Raw genomic sequence first — 23,047 nt, forward strand, 5'->3', positions numbered from 1 at the left:
AGTAATTTTAAAAATTTCAGGCTTCATCTGGAAACATTCCCCTGATAACCTCCCCATACATTTATTCCCATGACATATCTTTTCAGCCCCGGAGATGCTAACCTGTTTTGGATAACTTGTAAATCTCTTTCCTTTGGAGCACGGACAAGATGACTCTCTTGTGTTTAGCAAAAGGATACAGATGTTGGATTGAACTGGGGTAGACTTAACTTTACCTTCATCAGCAATGTGCAAGCTTACTTCATTGCTGAAATATCATCAGTGGCCACAGTACCAAGCGTCCCCAGTCCTCAAATTGATCATTTAACAAAGTCAAAAAATTTAAAAAGAAACAACAAAACTTTTGCCTATGATAGACTCAGACTATGTGGTATGATTATTATTGAAATTTACTTCAACAGACTCAACTTTATTCTCTGCCTTCTTTTTTAAAATCATGGCATACCTCTAAATGCCTATTAAAAAGTTATAAACTTATTGCTTAAATATTTTTCTACATTTCACCTTCACCTGTAAGAAACTACCAGGAAAATGTGTACAACAGTAGCTGCCTGGCTTGTTAATGAGCAGTAACTTGGACACGCTCCTTAGCACAGCACATTTTGATAGTGCCTTTGATGGTGGTGGCAAGTTAAAGAACAGATGGGTAAGGGAGGACAAGGCATCTACTTTGACAGTGTTATTCCAGGCAGAGACATCTAATAAGTGACAATACAAATGCACACAGCCGCTCTGGAGCGAATTCTTGCCCTAGTGTAAAACCGCTTCCCAAATACATTTGAAGATTGCTTAACTTCTCGCTCCCTTTTTCTCTTCTTTGGTTCATTTCATTTTTATAGTAAAACAGAATTGGGGGACTGAAGACAAGAAAATGAACAGGAGGAAATAGCATCATAGGTTACAGTATGTACGTTACTCTCTTCGAACTCACTTTTTACAACTGGATGGCTTGCTAAACAGTGATTTCCAAAATTAATTGCGTACACATTATCTGGGGATCTTGGTAAAATACATATTCTTTTTTTTAAAAATTTATTTATTTTATTTTTGCTGTGTTGGGTCTTCGTTTCTGCGCGAGTGCTTTCTCTAGTTGTGGCAAGCGGGGGCCACTCTTCATCGCGGTGCGCGGGCCTCTCACTATCGCGGCCTCTCTTGTTGCGGAGCACAGGCTCCAGACGCGCAGGCTCAGCAGTTGTGGCTCACGGGCCCAGGTGCTCCGCGGCATGTGGGATCCTCCCAGACCAGGGCTCGAACTCGCGTCCCCTGCATTAGCAGGCAGACTCTCAACCACTGCGCCACCAGGGAAGCCCTTAAATACATATTCTGATTCTACAAGTCTGGAGGGGGCCTGAGATTCTGCATTCCTAGTAAGCTCCCAAGTGCTTCTGTATCTGCTGCTGGCCTGGGGACGAGCCGCCCTTCAAAGAGCAAAGCTGTAAAGGACTTTAACCCATTAGAATCTGAATCCTATCTAATGTCAAACCATTCAGTAAAGGCATCTCTCCGCTGTACTGAACATAAAAGAACAAAATCATAGGCTGAATAAATTTCAAATCAAGGCACATTTAAGGAGTATGCTCTCTGCTTGAATTCACAACTCATTTAATCTTAATAAAAACTTCGAGGGCTAGGGAATATTATCCCCGTTTCCTGGGTAAAGAGCCTAAGGAACAGAAGTGTTAGGCAGTTTGCCCAAAGTCACGCGACTGGAAAGTGATAGAACAACATTTTGCACTGAGCTTGTTTCGTGTCTTCTCATCCAGCTGCTTTGTACAGCATTTTACATGAGTAAAAAGGCTTTTATACGCGTGAACACATTTGATCCTCACGATATATACCCTGTGAGAAAAGTATGATAGACCTTATTATCCTTATTTTGTAGATGGGGAAAGTAAGGCAGGAAAGATTAAACAGCATGGCAAGGTCCCAAGGCTAATTAGCAACAAAATCAGAGCTGTCATTGAGTCCTTCTGATCCCCACTTTTCTTTCCTCTTTTTATCATTATCATGCTACTCAAGAGTAATGAATTTGTAAACTAGAATGAAACAACAACAGCTAGGAATATGCTTCTGAAATTTCCAGTAGGAAAAATTAGCATGATTTAAAAACTCAACCTATTAAAATAACTTTGAAATAGGGGATATGAGCATTCAGCTTTCATTTCACTTTTAAAGCTCTCAAAACATACATTTCCAATGTTTCCTAAATCTGTGCTGATATCCCAGGTGGGAGGGTAATGAGCAGATCATACCCCTTGGAGATGAAACCTTAATCACTTTTGTAATTACCTTATTTTCACTCTCAGACTTTATACTAAAATATGAATTACTTTTCTTGATTTTAAAGGTCTACCCTAGGTTGCTGAAAGTAAAACCCATTTCAAGGGAATCTGCTTCATTTCTCTTAAACAAAAATAATATCCATTTTACTCCACAGATATTTTAATTCCTGTATTTTCAATTTTTCTCTCAACTGGTTCTTTTCAAGGAGTATTTAAACATAAGCATCTTCTTCCCATAGTAAAATAAAAGACTCTCCTTTTAAACCAACATGTTGCTACATATACCACCTATTTCTCTCCTATTCTCCAGAGACAAACATGTTTAAAGACCTGTCTATCTACACTTATCTCTCCTTCTCTATTGTACTACTCAACCCACTATAGTTCAGAATCTGCCCTCATCATGCTATTGAAACCACTATCCCTAAGATGATCAATTACCTACATATTAGTTAACGTCATGGGCCCACTTGACTTTCCAGCAGCATTTGATTAGTTTACTGCTCCTTTTCTTTGTAAAATGCTATTTCCCCCTTGGCTTGTGAAGCTAAGGCTTGTAAAGCTGAGTTTCTTCTAACTTTCATGCTTATTTTTTCTCAGCTTCCACTGTAGATCCCTTTCCCTATGTGTGGTCCTCATTAATTTGACAGGTATTTATTGAGCCATACTCTGTTCTTTGTATTATGCTAGGTGCTGGGACTAAAATTGTAATTAAAATATATATTGTCTCTACTCTCCTGGAACTTACATTCTAACAGGGAACAGGCCAAATGAGTCAAGAAGTCAGGAAAGGCTCCAAGAGAAGGTTGGTTTAACGGAAATCTAAACAGTCAAGTAGGCAGTTCTAGCTTTTCCGCATCACGCCAAACTTCAATTTAATTTAATCAGGAGGCAGCTTTGCTTTAGTAGGAAAAAACAGGTAATATGAAATCATGTAGATGTTACTTTTAATAGCACTTCCTTCTCATAAAAGTTTTGTGCACCCGAGAATGTTAGTTATTCCAGGCTTGAGTAGTTCCCTTACTATTTCTCTCGTACTCAACTCTTAGACTGCACAATGTAGTTACTAAGGGCACAGCCTCCAGAATCAGTCCGCCTCTAAAAGCTGTGTAAATTTAGAGTACGTTAAAGTCTCTGAGCCTCAGGGCAATATTCTAGAAATGCAGGATAAGGATAGTCTTTATTTCATGTGATTTTCTGTGGCTTAAATGAAATTAATTCATTTAATGCTTTTACCTGAGCTCCTGGCACCCACTGAACAAGATATAAATATTAGTATTATTGAAAGGTTTTTATACTCAATAAATGAAATTATATTGGTTTCATTCCCCACTTTTCACTCATTTATCCCAGAATATGTAGAAGAGATATTCCCATTACAGTTTCTCATGTTACTTTCATTTCATTTCAATCCTTCCACTTACTCCAGAACTTGGAAATCTTGTGCTTTTCATTCACCTTTATATACCCAACGCCTGGTACAAAACCTCATGCACAGTGGGCACCAAACACATATTAAATGTAATTGTTCCATTATCCTATTTGGTACTTTTTGAGCAGCTCTGCTTACATACATCAGCTGTTATTATTCTAGTATTTCTATTTGTAACTTTCATGAGAGTTGATACATATTCACAGTTTATTAATTCTCCACTATCTCTAGAGAACTCTACCAAAATGATGGTAAATAAATATTGATGACTAAAAAAACAAGTGAGTAGGAATTCATGAGGTAGTGAGAAAAGGAAAGCACATTCTATGAGTCGGGAATGGATACACAAAGGCCTTGTGCCATGAGGAGCAAGGGTCATAGGTTTAGGATGGAAAGGTTGGCAGAGACATGTGAAGGATTTTGATTTCTCCTATAGGAAGCACTGAAATGTTTTAAGCGGTAGAGGGATGTGATCAGATCTGTATTTCTGATAGACATGGAAGATCACTCTGGCTATAATATAGTGAAAAACTGGAGAATACAATAGTGGATCACGGCAGATCTCTCAGAGGCAACTGCAGTGGTCTAGTCTACAGATGATGATTGTTTCACGTAGGCCGAGAGCAGCAGACTTAGAGAACAAAGTGTTGGATTAGGTAAGAGGAATGAGGAAGAGGAAGATTTAAAAAACGGCCCATGGGATAAATTATCCTTGAATTATTTGTGTGGGAATAGGTTAGGGGGTTCTAGACACTTTCGGAGACAAATGGTAGTGTAGGAAAACGGACACCATTTCCATTATAAGGGAAAAGGACAAAGAATAGTTGAGGATACTGGTAAATTTGTACGTTTGGAGGCAGGGAGGTAAATGTGGTCCCATCTGTAATTTCTATATTTAACATGAAGAGAGAGGTAAATTTAACTCCTGGCATTGAAGAAGATCATGGTGAGGTGGTAAGTTTAGTAAAGTGAAACAGGTTGGAAATTACATTTGAAAATAAGGATGCACAAACTTAGAAAAATTCCTGGCCAATGGGTTTCTGATTCCAAAGATGAAAGTAAATTCTTCATCAATGAAAAGCCTTCTTGTATCATGCAGAAAACCATCACTCTCTCCATTCTTTTGAAAACTCTAACTGGATTTTAGGACAAACATTGGGGTAAAGGAAAATATGATAACATTCTTCTTTCTCTGCTATGTTGAGGCTGGCATCTAGGGAAGAATGGCACACACATGCTGAACATGAAAATATTTATGTCGATTCAGTGCTATGGGACCACATAAATGGAAGTTACAAAATGTTTGCTCAAAATGAATTTTCCTAGGAAGGCAGCTGAGCACTGACAGAAGTTACGTAGATGAGACCTGGCAGAAATTCACAAACACCTCCTTAATAATGAAGGATAAGGTCTGAAGGTGAGGGTGAGCTCTGGTAATGATTTTTGCTGCTGAGTTCAATAGCAGGTAAAATGTTCATAGTCAAATCCCGGAAGCCACCCAGTGAAAAAAGCATCAAGGACAGGGTTAGGTGTGACCAAATCAGTTATTTAGCACAGGGGCATGGATATTTGCCTTAGAAAGCTGGGGGCTCTCATAAGTCATCACACACACAGAAGAATCTATACAGGGACAACATTCTTCACAACTCTTTTTCTTCTTACTTCTCTCTGGCTGACAAAGCATTGAAATGTCTATCATCTGCCTTTCCTCTAATGTGCTACTTGGCTTCTAATTGCATCTAGGGCAATCTAATGGCCTTCGGGGGTCAAAGACGTGATGCAGGAGAAATCCTCCCACCAGGCTAGGGAGAACCAATTGGAATTGCATGGAGAGTGATCAATAAAAGTCCAACACTGGGTCAAGGGAAAGAGAGAACACATGAAAAGATGCAATGGGAGAAGCACAATTTTAAAAGCATTGGTTACAAAAAATAAAAGTAAATAGAAAGCATATGATATTTGTTCACAGTACTGTTTAAGAAAACATGACTACAAGAAATAAGAGCTAGGATACAAGATATGGTAAGAAAGAAAGGAAGTAAAGTAGAAATTAAAAGAATGTTAGGTATAAAGCTTAGTAAAGAAATGGAAATTATTTAGCATATTAAAAACCTGTAGTGGAAACAGTAATAAGGAAATTTGACACTGCAAAATCATTAAGGTGGAGGAAAACTTGAGTATTTTCCATTAGGTAGAGAGGAAATGTAAACAGATAAAAATTATGAGAAATTATAAATGTAGAGGCCAGAGAGCAGAGATTCAGCAATGAAGACAATCATATTTCTGAGGAGTATACCAAAAGAAATGAAACAGAAACAAAAGATGTAATAAGAGAAAACTTTTCTTACGAAAACAAAGACTTGGATTTCTAGATAAAAATGAGAACAAAATAAATGTTTGGAAAATTTCCTAAAATATATGACTTTTCACACCTTGGAAAAGAAATAAAAATAAATAAATATTGCATTTCATTTTAGGTATTATGTTTTGATCTAGAATGTATTGTGGTTTTTTTTTTTTTTTTTTTTTTTTTGTGGTACGCGGGCCTCTCACTGTTGTGGCCTCTCCCATTGCGGAGCACAGGCTCCAGACGCGCAGGCCCAGCGGCCATGGCTCATGGGCCTAGCCACTCCACGGCATGTGGTATCCTCCCAGACTGGGGCATGAACCCGTATCCCCTGCATCGGCAGGCAGACTCTCAATCACTGCGCCACCAGGGAAGCCCAGCATTTGTTTTTAATAATAACTATTTGTAAATTAAGAATAGAAAGATACCACCACAGCCCGATAAAGTATATGAGTCTCAAACCAAGAGCTAACAACATATTAAATATTGAACGCAGAGGCAATCCCACTAAAGTCAGAAACAAGATTAAGGATGCCTTCTATCCCTACTGCATTGCAATTTTCTTCCAGAATATCTATCCACTGCTGTACGTTAAGAAAAAGAAATGAGGTGTAAGTACTAGAAAGGTGGGGAAAAAAAAATCACCATTTGAAGAAAATATCTATGTAGAAATTTAAGAGAAGAAACTTCCAAAACTTCTTAGAATAACAATAAATCTCAACAAAGCACCTGATTACAAAATAATTATACAACATTAATACAACCTCTATAAAACAATAGTTAAAATATAATAAGATCCTTTATTAACAATGTGCTCTGAGTACCCACTGTAACCACACCACATTCTTAAGCAAGCATTCAAAACACAGTTTGCCATGCTTTATTTATACCACATGACTTCATTTCCCTATCCACAGAAAATCTGATCAAAGCAGTCATGCATAAAGGAGCCTCGGCCTGTCGAATGAGGTGATCTTTATTTCTTATCTCTGAACCAACCAGATTCTCTCTATTAATGTCAACACACCTAGGGATACAGTCACTAGAACACCTCAGGAGCTGAGACACACAACAGAGAGAAGGAAATTTGTATATGCCAAAAGGCAGAAAGGGAGAGGAGAAGCAGAGATGGGGAGGAAGATTCAGGCAGAGAAGCTGACCTGGAGGAGCTGAGTCACTTACGTACTACACTGGTAGAGCTGTTTTGTCATTCTGTTTGGTCACTAGTCTATTTCTAGAAGGACTGATTGGAAAAGCTGTGAAAATGTGGAAATAGAACTAAAAACAGAAGGCATTCTGAATGTAGAACCATGTCTTACAACCTAATATTGCCAAACACAGATGCCATATGCAACAGCAACACTAAATATTAAAAAAACAAGTAAAATGTGTATCAATAAAAGACCTATTTAAAGAAAAATGATATTTTAAACTCAAGAATAATTGAACAAATGGAGAATTATGTATCAAAGCAGAGAAAATTCAATATTCAAAAATGTCAACTGGACAAAAAATAATTTATGACTTTAAAATGCAATTTTAATCAAAATATCAATGGGATGTTCAGAAATGTGACAAAACTGTTTTAAATTTCCTCTGAAAAGTTTAAATAGATGAGCTACTTCCAAGAATATATATTAAAGAAATAGATGCACAACATATGTATGAAGATATTAATCATGGCATACTTTATAACAGTAAACTCTGAAAATATCTAATATGTGTAAATAGATTATGGTATAGCCATACTAAGGGAAACAACTAAGTCATTATAATGTTGTCAAAAATATTTAGTTACAGTGGAAAATGTTCATGATATACTTAAAATTAAAGAGGTCTACATATTAAGTACACATTTAAAAAAACACTATCCGTCTGTCAGGAATACTTATCACTCAAGTTTATAGTCCAAAGTATTAACGCTGGTAATTAGATTGCAGGTATTTTTATTTTCTAATTTGTATATTTTTGAATTTTCTAAAATGTCCCTACTGAAAATGTATTATTTTATGATGAAATAATACATGCTATTATAATGTTACAAAAACCCAATTCAGCAACAAGAGCTTGAAACAGAGCATAGCAAATGGTAGAGCCAAATAAGTGTGTTAGAATGAATGAATGAATGAATGGCCAAGATAATTTTGAAAAAAGACACTTGTGTTGATGGATGGTAAAGTTCATGCTACAAATGTAACATTTTAGTCACAATTTATCACAGAAATGAATGTAAAAGTAATCAGTTAACTGAAATAAAATAAAAAGATCAGCAACAAACCCAATATAAAATATTTTAGTATGTGATACATGTGAAATTTCCAGTGAAAATATTCATCGAGGAAATGGACAACTATTCCCTAAGCTGTTCTGAGACAACTGGTTAAAATTTGGGGGGAAGAGATAAAAAAGAACTCTATATCCTATGTCATGAAGCACCATAAACAAATTTAACAGGAAAAGACAGATAAAGAAATATTTGCGACAGTTTTAACTACCTTAATGTATACAGGTTTGATTTTTTTTTTTTTTTTTTTTTTTTTTTTTTTTGCGGTATGCGGGCCTCTCACCGTTGTGGCCTCTCCCGTTGCGGAGCACAGGCTCCGGATGCACAGGCTCAGCAGCCATGGCTCACGGGCCCAGCCACTCCGCGGCATGTGGGATCCTCCCGGACCGGGGCACGAACCCGTGTCCCCTGCATCGGGAGGAGGACTCAACCACTGCGCCACCAGGGAAGCCCCCTTTTTTTTTTTGAAAAGAAAAACGCACTACTTATAAAAACTGATTATTGGCTTTAGCACATCAATAAACAACTCACAATGGAAAAAAATACAAGTAGATAATGATAATATATTATTAAATCAAAGGAACACAAATTGTAACAATGATAGCTAATATGTGCCTCTGAAAAGATTTTTTTTTTTTTAAATTAGTAACTCTACTGCCTAGGCTGAATCACTTATGCGATTTAAATGGCTATACTCTTTTGGGAAGTAACTGGTCTGTGTGTATCAAAAGCTTAAAGTGGGACCTAGTGATTCAAGTTCTAGGAATATGAAAGGATCAAAGATTCAAACCAAGATTTACGTATAAGTGTGTTCATTATGCTGCTACTCGTAATAGCAAAAAACCAGGAAACATTATTAACATAGGGAATTAACTTAAAACATTAATAAATTATTTCTATGATATACACTACTATAAAAATCACATTATACAAGAGGATTAACTAGAGTGAAACATGCCTACACTATATTATCAAATATAATCTTTGGATTATAAAATAATATCTACAAACCAAATTTCTTTAAGAAAAAATTTTTACTTTGTGTACCTAAGAAAAATCTGTGAAAACAACTGGATATCAAAATGTTAATACTTATCTCTGGATGGTAGGGCTACAGGGTTTTTAAATTTTTCTCTTTTAAATTTAAATGTTTTCCTTTTCATTCAATTATAACTATCCCAAATTTTCTTTAAATAAAATATTTACATTCAAAATATAAACTACTTGTTATATCTCTTGTTTCAGGGAATTTCTACTGTGCTCATTTTTTTCATGAAACATTTATAACATTTTTCTTAATTCCAACCCACCTTCTCTTCCCCTTCACACTCTACTTTATTTGGCTACGTTTGTTACAGACTGTATTAAGCTTCATTAAAGTCTATCTTCTTTTTAGTTGTAAGCTGCTTAAGTGTAAAGGCTATGCAGTCTGTGGCTGATATTCTATCACTTTGTGTATAAACTGTACATACTCAGTAAATACAGGTTGAATGTACGAAGATTACAAAGTATGGGAACTGCATACTGATCATTCAGGCACCAGGTAAACTAAAGAAGCTGATTCCTTATGGCTAAATTGAGTCACTTTGAGGAAATGTACCACCCATGAATCCAGGAAAAATGGGCTATCCCTTCATTTATGTTCCCACAACATCTAGTACATTCTATTTTATAAAGATTATCATATTAGTTTTGTGACAATCTTTCTTGAGACTGTGACTTCTCGTCTATCTTCTCTATCCTCATATCTGTAGCATCTAGGGACATCTGCCCCATCATAGGTGTTCAAATAAATGCTTTTGTTTTGAAACCACTTTATTGAGGTATGATTTACAGACAAAAAGCTGTACCTATTCAACATGTATAACTTGATGAGTTTGGAGATAACTGTATACACTTAAAACCATCACCATAATCTATGCCATAAATATATCTATCACCTGCCAAACCTTCCTCCCATCCTCTTAATTTATTATTATTATTATTATTATTATTATTAGTGATAAGAACACTTAACATCTACTCTCTCATTAAATTTTTAACTAGATGATACAGTATCGTTAACTACAGGCTCTAGGCTATACAGTAGATGTCTAGGACTTATTCATCTTGCATAACTGAAAATTTGTACCCTTTGACTAATAAATCCTCATTAACCCCTCCCCCCAGCCCCTGGCAACCACCATTCTACTCTGAGTCTATGAATTTGACTATTTTAGATTTCTCGTATCAGTGCAATTATGTAGTATTTGTCCTTCTGTGTCTGCCTTCTTTCATTTAGCATAATGTCCTCCACGATGATCCATGGTGTCACAAATGGCAGGATTCCCTTCTTTTTAAAGGCTGAACAATATTCCATTGCATGTATATGCCACACTTTATCCATTTGTCCACTGATAGATACTTAGGTTGCTCCCATGTCTTGGCTATTATGAATAATGCTGCAATGAACATGGGAGTGCAGATACCTCGTCAAGATCCTAACTTCAATTTCTCTGGCTGTATACCTAGAAGTAGCATTGCTGGATCATATGGTAGACCTATTTTTCATGTTTTTTAGAACTCTATACTGTTTTTCATAGTGGCTGCACCAATTTACATTCCAATCAACAGTGTATAAGGTTCTCTCTTCTCCACACCCTCACCAACACTTATCTTTTTTTGTTTTTTAATAATAGTCATCCTAACATATGCGAGGTGACATCGCACCACACTAAATGCTCTTTAAAGGAATGAATAGATTTAACTGTGGAAAGAAGACTGTGGAAAATGGAAACAGAGTTACAGCAAAGTAGAAAGGATCCTGGGGCGGTAAGATTTCATTGTCTTCCACAAATTAATCATAGGACCTTGTATAAGTCACCTCGCTTCTTCTCTGTTAAGAGAAGCATTTGGATTAGATGATTTTTAAAGCTTCTTTCAATTTGACAGTCTGGAACCCTAACAATGGGTTTAACATCACTGAATATTAAAGTGGACCCTGGGCTTAGGGTTAGACTTTTCTATTTATTATGTAAATTTTTCTTCCCTACAGTGGAATTTTCCCCTAAGTGTTAGGACCCAAACATTCCATCTACTCAACCTGTGGCAAATGAAATTGATACTCTGACACTGGGAATGGTGAAATGCTCTGATATGTAGTCCTCAAATATTGAAGGGGAGTGTGGCCAACGGGAAGCAAGTATATAAACACTTAGTGGATACAGTCTGAAAAATCCTACCAGTTCTTTAAGGAAGCAGTGTAAAAAGGCAGTACACTCCTTCCACAGTTACAGAAAAATACTTTTTTCCAGTAATAGGCTAACTTAAAATATAACTCCTATTGTCAAATGTAACTTTCAGGACTATCCACATATCAGAAAGAATCAACACTCTCTCAAGGTAAAATGCAATGTGTAATATGCTCTCACATCAGCAAACATCATTTTTCCCCCACTGAAATGTCAAGGATAAATTTGCTGAAGTTTGCCACAATCCAGAAGTCCTTGAACACCTCGTCTGTGGCTGATTGCAGAGAGCCAACCAATGCAAAGCAAACAATGGCTGAAGTTCATAACATTATTGAAAGCATCCTAAACTTAAGTGATCCCAGTTTCTTTTTCTTTACTTTTTTTTTTTTTTTTGCGGTACGCGGGCCTCTCACTGTTGTGGCCTATCCCATTGCGGAGCACAGGCTCCGGACGCGCAGGCGCAGCGGCCACGGCTCACGGGCCCAGCCGCTCCGCGGCTTGTGGGATCTTCCCGGACCAGGGCACGAACCCGTGTCCCCTGCATCGGCAGGCGGACTCTCAACCACTGCGCCACCAGGGAAGCCCCCCAGTTTCAATAAGATTTTCCTCTATCTAAATATGTGTTTTTCCAGTAATTCTTTCCCTGAATCAAGAGAGGAAATAAAATCATCCTTGATCCTTAACTCATTGGTGAGGATGTTATGTTCCTTAGGCTCAAACTCGCCTTCCATTAAATTAGACCATGTCCCTAAGATTATCTCTATTAGAACCACATTTTGAAGTTTAAAAAAGGCATTGCAAAGACCAAAAGACGACCCTCAGAACGGGAGAAAATATTTGCAAATGAAGCAACTGACAAAGGATTAATCTCCAAAATTTACAAGCAGCTCATGCAGCTCAATAACCAAAAAACAAGCAACCCAATCCAAAAATGGGCAGAAGACCTAAAAAGACATTTCTCCAAAGAAGACATACAGATGGCCAAGAAGCACATGAAAATCTGCTCAACATCACTAATTATCAGAGAAATGCAAATCAAAACTACAATCAGGTATCACCTCACACCAGTCAGAATGGCCATCATCAAAAAATCTACAAACAATAAATGCTGGAGAGGGTGTGGAGAAAAGGGAACCCTCTTGCACTGTTGGTGGGAATGTAAATTGATACAGCCACTATGGAGAACAGTATGGAGGTTCCTTAAAAAACTAAAAATAGAACTACCATAGGACCCAGCAATCCCACTACTGGGCATATACCCTGAGAAAACTATAATTCAAAAAGTGTCATGTACCACAAGGTTCATTGCAGCTCTATTTACAATAGCCAGGACATGGAAGCAACCTAAGTGTCCATCAACAGATGAATGGATAAAGCAGATGTGGCACATATATACAATGGAATATTACTCAGGCATAAAAAGAAACGAAATTGAGTTTTTTGTAGTGAGGTGGATGGACCTAGAGTCTGTCATACAGAGTGAAGTAAGTCAGAAAGAGAAAAACAAATACAGTATGCTAACACATATATATGGAATCTAAGGAAAAAAAAGGTCATGAAGAATCTAGGGGTAAGACGGGAATAAAGACACAGACCTACTTGAGAATGGACTTGAGGACACGGGGAGGGGGAAGGGTAAGCTGGGACAAAGTGAGAGAGTGGCATGGACATATACACACTACCAAATGTAAAATAGATAGCTAGTGGGAAGCAGCCGCATAGCACAGAGAGATCAGCTCAGTGCTTTGTGACCACCTAGAGGGGTGGGATAGGGAGGGTGGGAGGGAGGGAGATGCAAGAGGGAAGAGATATGGGAACATATGTATATGTATAACTGATTCACTTTGTTATAAAGCAGAAACTAACATGCCATTGTAAAGCAACTGTACTCCAATAAAGATGTTTAAAAAAAAGTCATTGCAAGTTTTTGATAACAAATATCTTACAGGTGATAAGAAATAGATGCTATTTGAAAATATAGTGACTTTTCTATAAAATAATATACAACATCCCATTTTTTAGAATATGAAATTGGATTTCTAAAAATGTTAAAATGAGGCAGAGAGGATTTGAAAAGATTTAGTTAGTAAATGTTAGAAATTGGCCTAATATTTAAAATAACTTACTGCAGTATTCTTCCATAGATTCACACATAAAAATATATAAATGCAATTAAAGGACAGGATGAGCATGTTGACCTTTGCGTACTTCTATTATGCTTTCTACTGCTCTTCTCTGTGTATGTCACATGTGTGTGCACACACATGCCTGAAATCATTCCTTGAGTATATATATCATTCTATGACACTGTTTCTTCCCTGTCTTTTAAAAAATATATTTCTCTCTTTGAGTATGTGTATTTGTCTCTTTTTCCTAGGGTTCTTCTTCTTTTGTCGTACCTCCCACTCCTATCTTTCTTCTTTATTTGGTCATAATATAAATCAGGCAAACTATGGCCTATGGGCCAAATCCAGACCACTGCCTGCTTTTCTGAGTAAGGTGTTATTGGACCTTAGCCATTCCCAATTTGTTTATGCATTGTCTAGATGTGCTTTTGCACTACAAAGACAACAGACACAATACGATATGGCCTGTAAAACCTGAAATATTTACTAGGTGGTCCTTTACAGAAAAAAAAATTAATAACTCCTGATGTAGGTGATAAGAATACCTTTCAAGAGTCTTTGTTATTGGAGTTGTAATGAAGGGACGTGGGGCACAGGGAAGTTTCCAAAGAGAAGTTTCCTGCCACTATTTCCTAAAAGGAAAAACTGTTTCCATATATTGAACGAGGTTGCCTTAAGCAATTCCTTTTAAGTTCCTGGTAAGATATGTCTGAGAGTTGTACTCATTCTCATAAGAAATTTATTTCATCAGTTAAATTGCAAGCTGTATGAGAGCTGAAATATTTGTTACTGTTGTTATTTTCCACTGTACCAAGCAACCTAACAGTAGTACCATTCTTAGAAAGGGATAAGATGAGATCCTGCCTTGTTTCCTGTACTTTTGAGGGCCTGCTTTGGTCTTCTACCAACTATGCCCCTACCTAGGGTGAGAGGTCCACTTGGAACTCAAGTCTTTCTCAACTCATTCTAGACCACACTTCAGCTTCCAAGGTATATATGGACTCTTTTTATTGGTTATATGCATTTTAGGGTAGACATACTGCTGGTGTGTGCACCCCTCGGTCTGAGAATTGGCTAAGGAGTGGATGCTTGCAAAGGAGGTAGGAAGATGGAGGATGGAGGTTGGACGTGTGGGTTAAGGGTCCACATGACTATGTATGTGACCCCTTCTGGAACAGAGCCAAGGTGAGGGGAAGGAAAGGGGGTCAGGCTGGAGACCAGCCCTTTCTTTACTGTTCAAGGTAGGAGGACAGAACATATATTATTTCTCTGCTAGCCTGATTTACAACTTTCTCTGGAACCCACAAATTTTAGATATGGCTTGGCCTATCAGATTGCCTTATTTCTTTTTCTTTTTTTTTCAGATTGCCTTATTTAATAAAGGGCCTTAAAGTAAATTTGTGAATTGATATATAATTTGAAACTATGGAATGTTCTAAAAATATTATACTTATATTTATTATATAATTGTATATATAACTTAGAAGTTTTTCGAGTTGCTGCAAAATATTTAATATATTTATTACACAAATGTGTCAATATATAATACATAATATATTATAAATCAAAATAACTGAATGTGATGATTATCAGACTTTAGTTTTCATTTAAATTAATGAGTGTTTATTTAAGATGCCATCAGAAATACTTCAAGAGTCTTGGCACCTAGCTCAGTTACCCAAATAACTACCATGAGATTTTTCTTCTGTTGTATGGCACGTGGCATTAGCTGAACTATTCTCCTGTTTATGCATTATGTTTGTTGGCACTGGCACCACGTGATTACACCTATATTCAGTCGCTTCTCTAACTTTGGAGCCACGCAGGTGGCTCCAAAGAGTTAATGCACCTTCCTAAGTGTCCAACTTACTACTAGTGAGGCACTGAGGAACTGGGATGTAAAGAGTCCAGTATCAGCCAGCACAGTTAAGTTAGCATATCTGCAGCAAATCATACACCCTTGCTTATGTAAGTCCTGCAATGCCTATGAATCTTTCTGTTCAGAGAATTTACAGCTTAGAGGATGAAGAGAGTTACTTACAACTTAGATATTTGGTTTTCAAGTTTTATGTTTAAAATACCCACTTGTTTTGTCCTGACGAAGTAGCTGCATTAGATAACATGCACAAATCTCACCTTTCAGATGTGGAATGATTTGCAAATTATGCTTCTGCTTCTTGCTCTATGACTGTACATAGTGGCTATCATCTCGACTGCTTAATATAGCATTGACAATGCAAAATAATCTATCATAAATAAAACTTAATTAATTAAAAACCTGACTTCCTGCATTGTTCAAAGTGGGGCCACTGTCCTGACTTTCTGCTAATTTCCATGGAAAATTTGTTCATATTTAATACGAGCACACCCATAAAGAAGCCCTGAAAGCATAGGAAAATAATAAAATACAAAAATAATAAAAAGGATCCTTATGGGCTTCCCTGGTGGCGCAGTGGTTGAGAATCCGCCTGCCGATGCAGGGGACACGGGTTCGTGCCCCGGTCCGGGAAGATCCCACATGCCGCAGAGCGGCTGGGCCCGTGAGCCATGGCCGCTGAGCCTGTGTGTCCAGAGCCTGCGCTCTGCAATGGGAGAGGCCACAACAGTGAGAGGCCCGCGGCGTACCACAAAAAAAAAAAAAAAAAAAAAAAAAAGGATCCTTATGAGGAATGTAAGAGTGGGAACCGGGTGAACCCAAAACAATGGTGGGAGGGATATACTTTGCTATATTTTTTAAAATGTTTTTTCTTTTTGAACGTGCAACTATTTTATGTATTCAAAAACTAAATTCAAAAATTAAATAAGAAAAAGCAGTTGCTCCAGTAAAAAATTGGGGAAAAGTCTTGAACGGACATGTCACAAAAAAAGATATCCACATGATATCCATATATAAAAAAAGATATCCACAAGATATCCATATATAAAAAGGTGTTCAACTTCATCATTAAGGAAATGCCAAATAAAGCCAAAATGAGGTGTCACATCAAAAAGAATAGTAAAAACGAAAAATAAACAGGTAACCACAAAACAAAAACATCAATAGATGCACAAAAACCGAAAAGAACACAAGCATAATACAAAAGAAAATCATCAAACCACATCTGTCCATCGACAGATGAACAGATAAAGAAGATGTGGTACATATATACAATGGAATACTACTCAGCCATAAAAAATGAATGATGCCATTTGCAGCAAAATGGATGGACCTAGAGATTATCATACTAAGTGAAGTAAGAAAGAGAAAGACAAATGCCTTATGATATCACTTATATGTGGAATTTAAAATATGACACAAATGAACTTCCATGAAACAGAAACAGACTCACCGACATAGAGGACAAACTTGTAGTTGCTAGGGGGTAGGGGGAATGGGAGAGGGAAGGATTGGCAGTTTGGGATTAGCAGATGCAAACTATTATATATAGGATGGATAAACAACAAGGTCCTACTGTATAGCACATGCAACTGTATTCAAAATACTATATAATAAACCATAATGGAAAAGAGTATGAAAAAGTGTGTGTGTATATATATATATATATATATACACACACACACACACACATATATATATATATATATATATACACATATATATGTATGTATGTAAATGAATAACTGAATCACTTTGCTGTACGGCAGAAACTAACATAACATAAATCAACTATATATCAGTAAAATAAACTTCAGAAAAATAACGTGTTGGTGAGGATTTAGAGTAAGTAGAATTCCTGTACATTGTAGATGGAAGTGTGAAATGGTTCAACCATTTTACAAAACTGTTTGGCAGGATCTCCTAAAGTGAGTATATGCATATCCAATGATCCAGAAATTCTGCATACATGCACCAAAGACATGTACCAGTATGTTCAAAGAAGCACTGTTTATACTTGTTCCAAACTTTAGAAACCATACAAATATTTATCTAGAGTTGAATGGATAAACTGTGGAACATCCATACAATAGAATATCATAATACATGAAAATGAACAATCTATAACTATATGTAGCAAAATTGATTAGATGAATCTCACAAAACCATAATTCAAAAAGAGTCACGTACCACAATGTTCATTGCAGCTGTATTTACAATAGCCAGGACATGGAAGCAACCTAACTGCCCACTGACAGATGAATGGATAAAGAAGATGTGGTACATACATACAGTGGAATACTACTCAGCCATTAAAAGAAACAAAATTGAGTTATTTGTAGTGAGGTGGATGGACCTAGAGTCTGTCATACAGAGTGAAGTAAGTCAGAAAGAGAAAAACAAATACCGTATGCTAACACATATATATGGAATCTTAAAAAAAAAATGGTTCTGAAGAACCTAGGGACAGGACTAGAATAAAGACACAGACCTAGAGAATGGACTTGAGGATATGGGGAGGGGGAAGGGTACGCTGGGACGAAGTGAGAGAGTGGCATGGACTTATATATACTACCAAATGTAAAATAGATAGCCAGTGGGAAACAGCCGCATAGCACAGGGAGATCAGCTCACTGCTTTGTGACCACCTAGAGGGGTGGGATAGGGAGGGTGGGAGGGAGACACAAGACAGAGGAGATATGGGGATGTATGTATATCTATAGCTGATTCACTTTGTTATAAAGCAGAAACTAACACACCATTGTAAAGCAATTATACTCCAATAAAGATGTTAAAAAAAACAACTAAAAACTAAAAATAGAACTACTATATGACCCAGCAATACCCACTACTGGGCATATACCCTTCGAAAACCATAATTCAAAAGGAGACATGTACCACAATGTTCACTGCAGCTCTATTTACAATAGCCAGGACATGGAAGCAACCTAAGTGTCCATCAACAGATGAATGGATAAAGAAGATGTGGCACATATATACAATGGAATATTACTCAGTCATAAAAAGAAAAGAAACTGAGTTATTTGTAATGAGGTGGATAGACCTGGAGTCTGTCATAGAGAGTGAAGTAAGTCAGAAGGAGAAAATCAAATACCGAATGCTAGTGTATATATATATGGAATCTTAGAAAAAAAAATGTCATGAAGAGATTAGTGGTAGGACGGGAATAAAACACAGACGTACCAGAGCATGGACCTGAGGATATGGGGAGAGGGAAGGGTAAGCTGGGACGAAGTGAGAGAGTGGCATGGACATATACACACTACCAAATGTAAATTAGATAGCTAGTGGGAAGCTGCCGCATAGCACAGGGAGATCACCTCCGTGCTTTGTGACCACCTAGACGGGTGGGCTAGGGAGGGTGGGAGGGAGACACAAGAGGGAAGAGATATGGGGACATATGTATATGTATAGATGATTCACTTTGTTACAAAGCAGAAACTAATACACCACTGTGAAGCAATTATACTCCAATAAAGATGTTTAAAAAGAATCCAGATGCAGTATATGCATGATTGATTCTGTTTATATGAAGTAAAAAACAAAAACAAAAAATAAATAAATAAATAAGTAAATAACAAAACCCCCCTGATCCTTACAGTCAAAAGTAAGCATGGTGCTTCCTACCTACCTTGGTGGGAATGACCCACATGCTGGTTCCATGGCTGTGTTGAGCTTGTGAAAATGCATCAAGTTTTGGTATGTGTACTTTCTTACATACAAATTATTCATAAAACACAGTGGCACCTTAGAACTGTGTGGTCCAGGATATAAAGAGTTACTTCCACTCAGGCAGACTGAATTTGTCAAATCAATCCATAGTTTTCCAAAGCCGTAGAACATACAGTTATAGAATGTGACAAATATTGCTTTCTGTTTGGAGCATCAACTATAATTCAGGATCCAGTCAGAGGTCAATGAACGAGATTTCACAGGAGTGCGGCAAAGTTTCTTGTGGAAACCCAGAAGCATAAATCCACAGGTTTATTGTTCAGTAAGTGCCCACTTCATCATGCACTGAAATGATCCCTGTTAGGCTGGTTTTGAAAAGCAAACTTCAAAAAGGAGAGGAGGGTGGCATGGAAACTGAGCTTGCCAAAACTGACTCATCAACGGCTGAAAGGTCAGAATTTTGGAGCTGACAGTGTTAATAAAGTGAAAAAGCCTATTGAGAAGGAAAACTTAAGCCCCAACCTTGATGAGACCTATACTAGTACCTAAGACCACCTGAAGATGTCTGCATTATTGGCAGAGACACTGCACCTCATGAACTCCATGCCTAAGAGCTTTACCCATGCCTTAGCTTTCTCAGGGAGAAATAAGGGCTTGCCTGCTCCATATGTATGACGCTCAGCCAAACACGCTGAAAGCAAAAGGGAGGCTGTTAGGTTCACTGGAAAGACAGAGCATATGTTGTTCTCACTTTCACTGTTTCCAACATTGTGTTTCCCAATGAATAAGCAGCTGGGGCAGAAGGTTTGACAGAAACATGATGAAGGGGTCAGGGCTTTGCCAGTATGGTAGTCACCAGCCACATGTGCCTATTTAAATGTAAATAAAATAAAATTCAGATTCTCAGTAGCACTAACCACATATTAGTTACCATACTGCACATCTCAGATTACAGAATATTTTCATCCTGCAGGAAGTTCTGTTTGACAACACTGCCTTAGATAAAGGATCAGAAAACCAAGTCCCATGGGCTACATCCAGGCTGCCACCTGTTTTTGTAAATAGTTTTCTTGAAACATTCATTTATGCATCATTACTGGCTGCTTTTGAGCCAGAATGGCATAATTGGGTAGTTGTGATGGAGACCAGCCACAAAACCGAAAATGCTTAGTCTTTGGTCCCTTTCAGAAAAGGTTTGTGGACCACTACTTTAGACTGTTCTCAACCATGTCTGTTTAGACACTTGGCATAGAAATGCTCAAAGACTTCACAGAAATACCAGAGGCATTCGATTCTTTCACTCAAGAGACCACAAGGCCACTCCTTCAGACTCCAAATACTAAGTAGAAATGTGAATTAAGGGACCTCCTTGACTCCTAAAACGTCTCTTTAGTTACAAGTAGGGACCAATTCACTGGGGAAGAAAGTCAGTTCCATCATGAGCACCTACATGGTGCCTAACATCATGCTCAGTGTCGAGGGAAGCAGGAGTAACAGAAACCTGCCCCCAGTGCACTTTTTGTGAATTAGGAAGACAGAAAATTATTTGCCTACTGTTTTCAGCCTATGTCAATCGGAGCGCTTAAAGAGCTGCTGCTCTAAAAGCACACATTTATGAACAAGGACCCAGAGATGTAGCTTTCATGCATACACGGTGCTAGGGTAGAGATGATAGTGGCCAAGTGTCCCCCTTGCCCTTAGATTGATGCATGCCTGAAGGTGGTGGAATCTTACTTTAGGTTCCCCAGGAAAGAGATGCCAAGATGAGGATTTAAGTGTTGGTCGTTTATTTGCTAGGTGATTCTGGAACAGGACTGGGAAATGAGACAGGGAAGGGAAGGAAGCCAAGACAGGTTGTGTTAATGAGCATATTATTGCTGTGGGCAACTGTGTCTGAATCCCACTGGCGATCTCTGGGAGATGGTATAGAGCACAACTCAGGGCTCTCCCACCCAAGGGGCAGGCAAGCAGTGGTGTTTATCCACCAAATCTCATCTGCAATGGTTGAGGGCTGCTCCCAAAGACATCAATTCCACACCCTCCTCTCCCCCTGCCCATATACCTCAGGCCTGTCCTGCACATGAGCTGAGTATGTTCATGCAGTTTGAGAAAGCGTTCGAGAGTCACAGGTGCTGGCAGCAAGAGAAGCAAGCTCTGAGGTGCTCTATCTTCACTGAAGTGAATCAGAATCTCCCAGGATGCAGCAGGAGGCTGCAATGACCCCTTCAGGATTTGAAGGCGCTGCCAGCTTCCTGTGATTCCAGCTGCCTGGCCCTGATACACTAACCATGTACCTTGTTCATCACTGTGTACCCAGCAGAATCCCAGGTATATAGTAGGATACAGTAGGTGCTTAATACAGATTTATGAAGTCAATTAGTAATTGAACATTTGTGGTAGATTTTCTCAAAAATCATTGAACTTATTTGTTTAGAAAAGGTTTTTTAAAGGGATATAACTGCAGCAGACTGGATTTTATTCAACAACTAGGCAATGCAAGATGTATCACATTACTTTTCCTTGCAAAGTTTAAAATCAATTTGATTGGTTTCTGCAGAGCTGGAACTCCTGGCTTGGGGTCTCTTCCCTCCACCGTCATTGAACTGCCCAGGAGGCTGAGGGAGGGCAGCCTCATTGAGGCTGCCGGCTCTGGAGGGGCCCCAGAAGCCGAAGCCGTGACAGTCCTGGGGACCGTGGCCTGGATCAAACATCCTGGGGTAAGCCAGCTGCCATGTCATGACGACACTCAAGCAGCCAAGGAAGTGAGGCCTCCTACCTAGAGCCACATGAACGTGTGGATGACAGGCTCTTGGTGCTCCAGCCAGGTGTCAGTGCTATGCCTCTGAGGTGGGAGAGCCAACTTCAGGACACTGGTCCACAAGAGACCTCCCAGCTCCACATAATATCAAACGGTGAAAATCTCCCAGAGATCTCCATCTCAACACCAACACCCAACTCCACTCAACGACCAGCAAGCTACAGTGCTGGACACCCTATGCCAAATAACTAGCAAGACAGGAACAAAGCCCCACCCATTAGCAGAGAGGCTGCCTAAAATCATAATAGGCCAAAGACACCCCGAAACACACCACCAGATGTGGACCTGCCCACCAGAAAGACAAGATCCAGCCTCATCCACAGGCATTACTCCCCTCCACCAGGAGGCCTACACAACCCACTAAACCAACCTTAGCCACTGGTGACAGACACCAAAAACGACGGGAACTACAAACCTGCAGCCTACGAAAAGGAGACCCCAAACACAGTAAGATAAGCAAAATGAGAAGACAGAGAAACACAGAGCAGAGGAAGGAGCAAGGCAAAAATCCACCAGATCTAACAACTGAAGAGGAAGTAGGCACCCTCCCTGAAAAAGAATTCAGAATAGTGATAGTAAACATGGTCCAAAATCTTAGAAATAGAATGAAGAAAATACAAGAAACGTTTAACAAGGACCTAGAAGAACTAAAGAGCAAACAAACAGTGATGAACAACACAATAAATGAAATTTAAAATTCTCTAGAAGGGATCAATAGCAGAATAACTGCAGCAGAAGAATGGATAAGTGACCTGGAAGATAAAATAGTGGAAATAACTACCACAGAGTAGAATAAAGAAAAAAGAATGAAGAGAATTGAGGACAGTTTCAGAGGCATCTGGGACAACATTAAATGCACCAACATTCAAATTATACGGGTCCCAGAAGAAGAAGAGAAAAAGAAAGGCACTGAGAAAATATTTGAAAACATTATAGTTGAAAACTTCCCTAATATGGGA

General features: G+C 38.2%; 1 pseudogene; it reads right to left on the minus strand.

Annotated features, from left to right (window-relative positions):
• The window catches only part of LOC131748196 (V-type proton ATPase subunit F pseudogene), a 51,476-nt pseudogene extending 29,468 nt beyond the window's left edge, over positions 1–22,008 (minus strand).
• Positions 22,009–23,047: the final 1,039 nt, after the last annotated feature.

Source organism: Kogia breviceps, chromosome X (assembly GCF_026419965.1).
Source record: "Kogia breviceps isolate mKogBre1 chromosome X, mKogBre1 haplotype 1, whole genome shotgun sequence".
NCBI lineage: Eukaryota > Metazoa > Chordata > Mammalia > Artiodactyla > Physeteridae > Kogia > Kogia breviceps.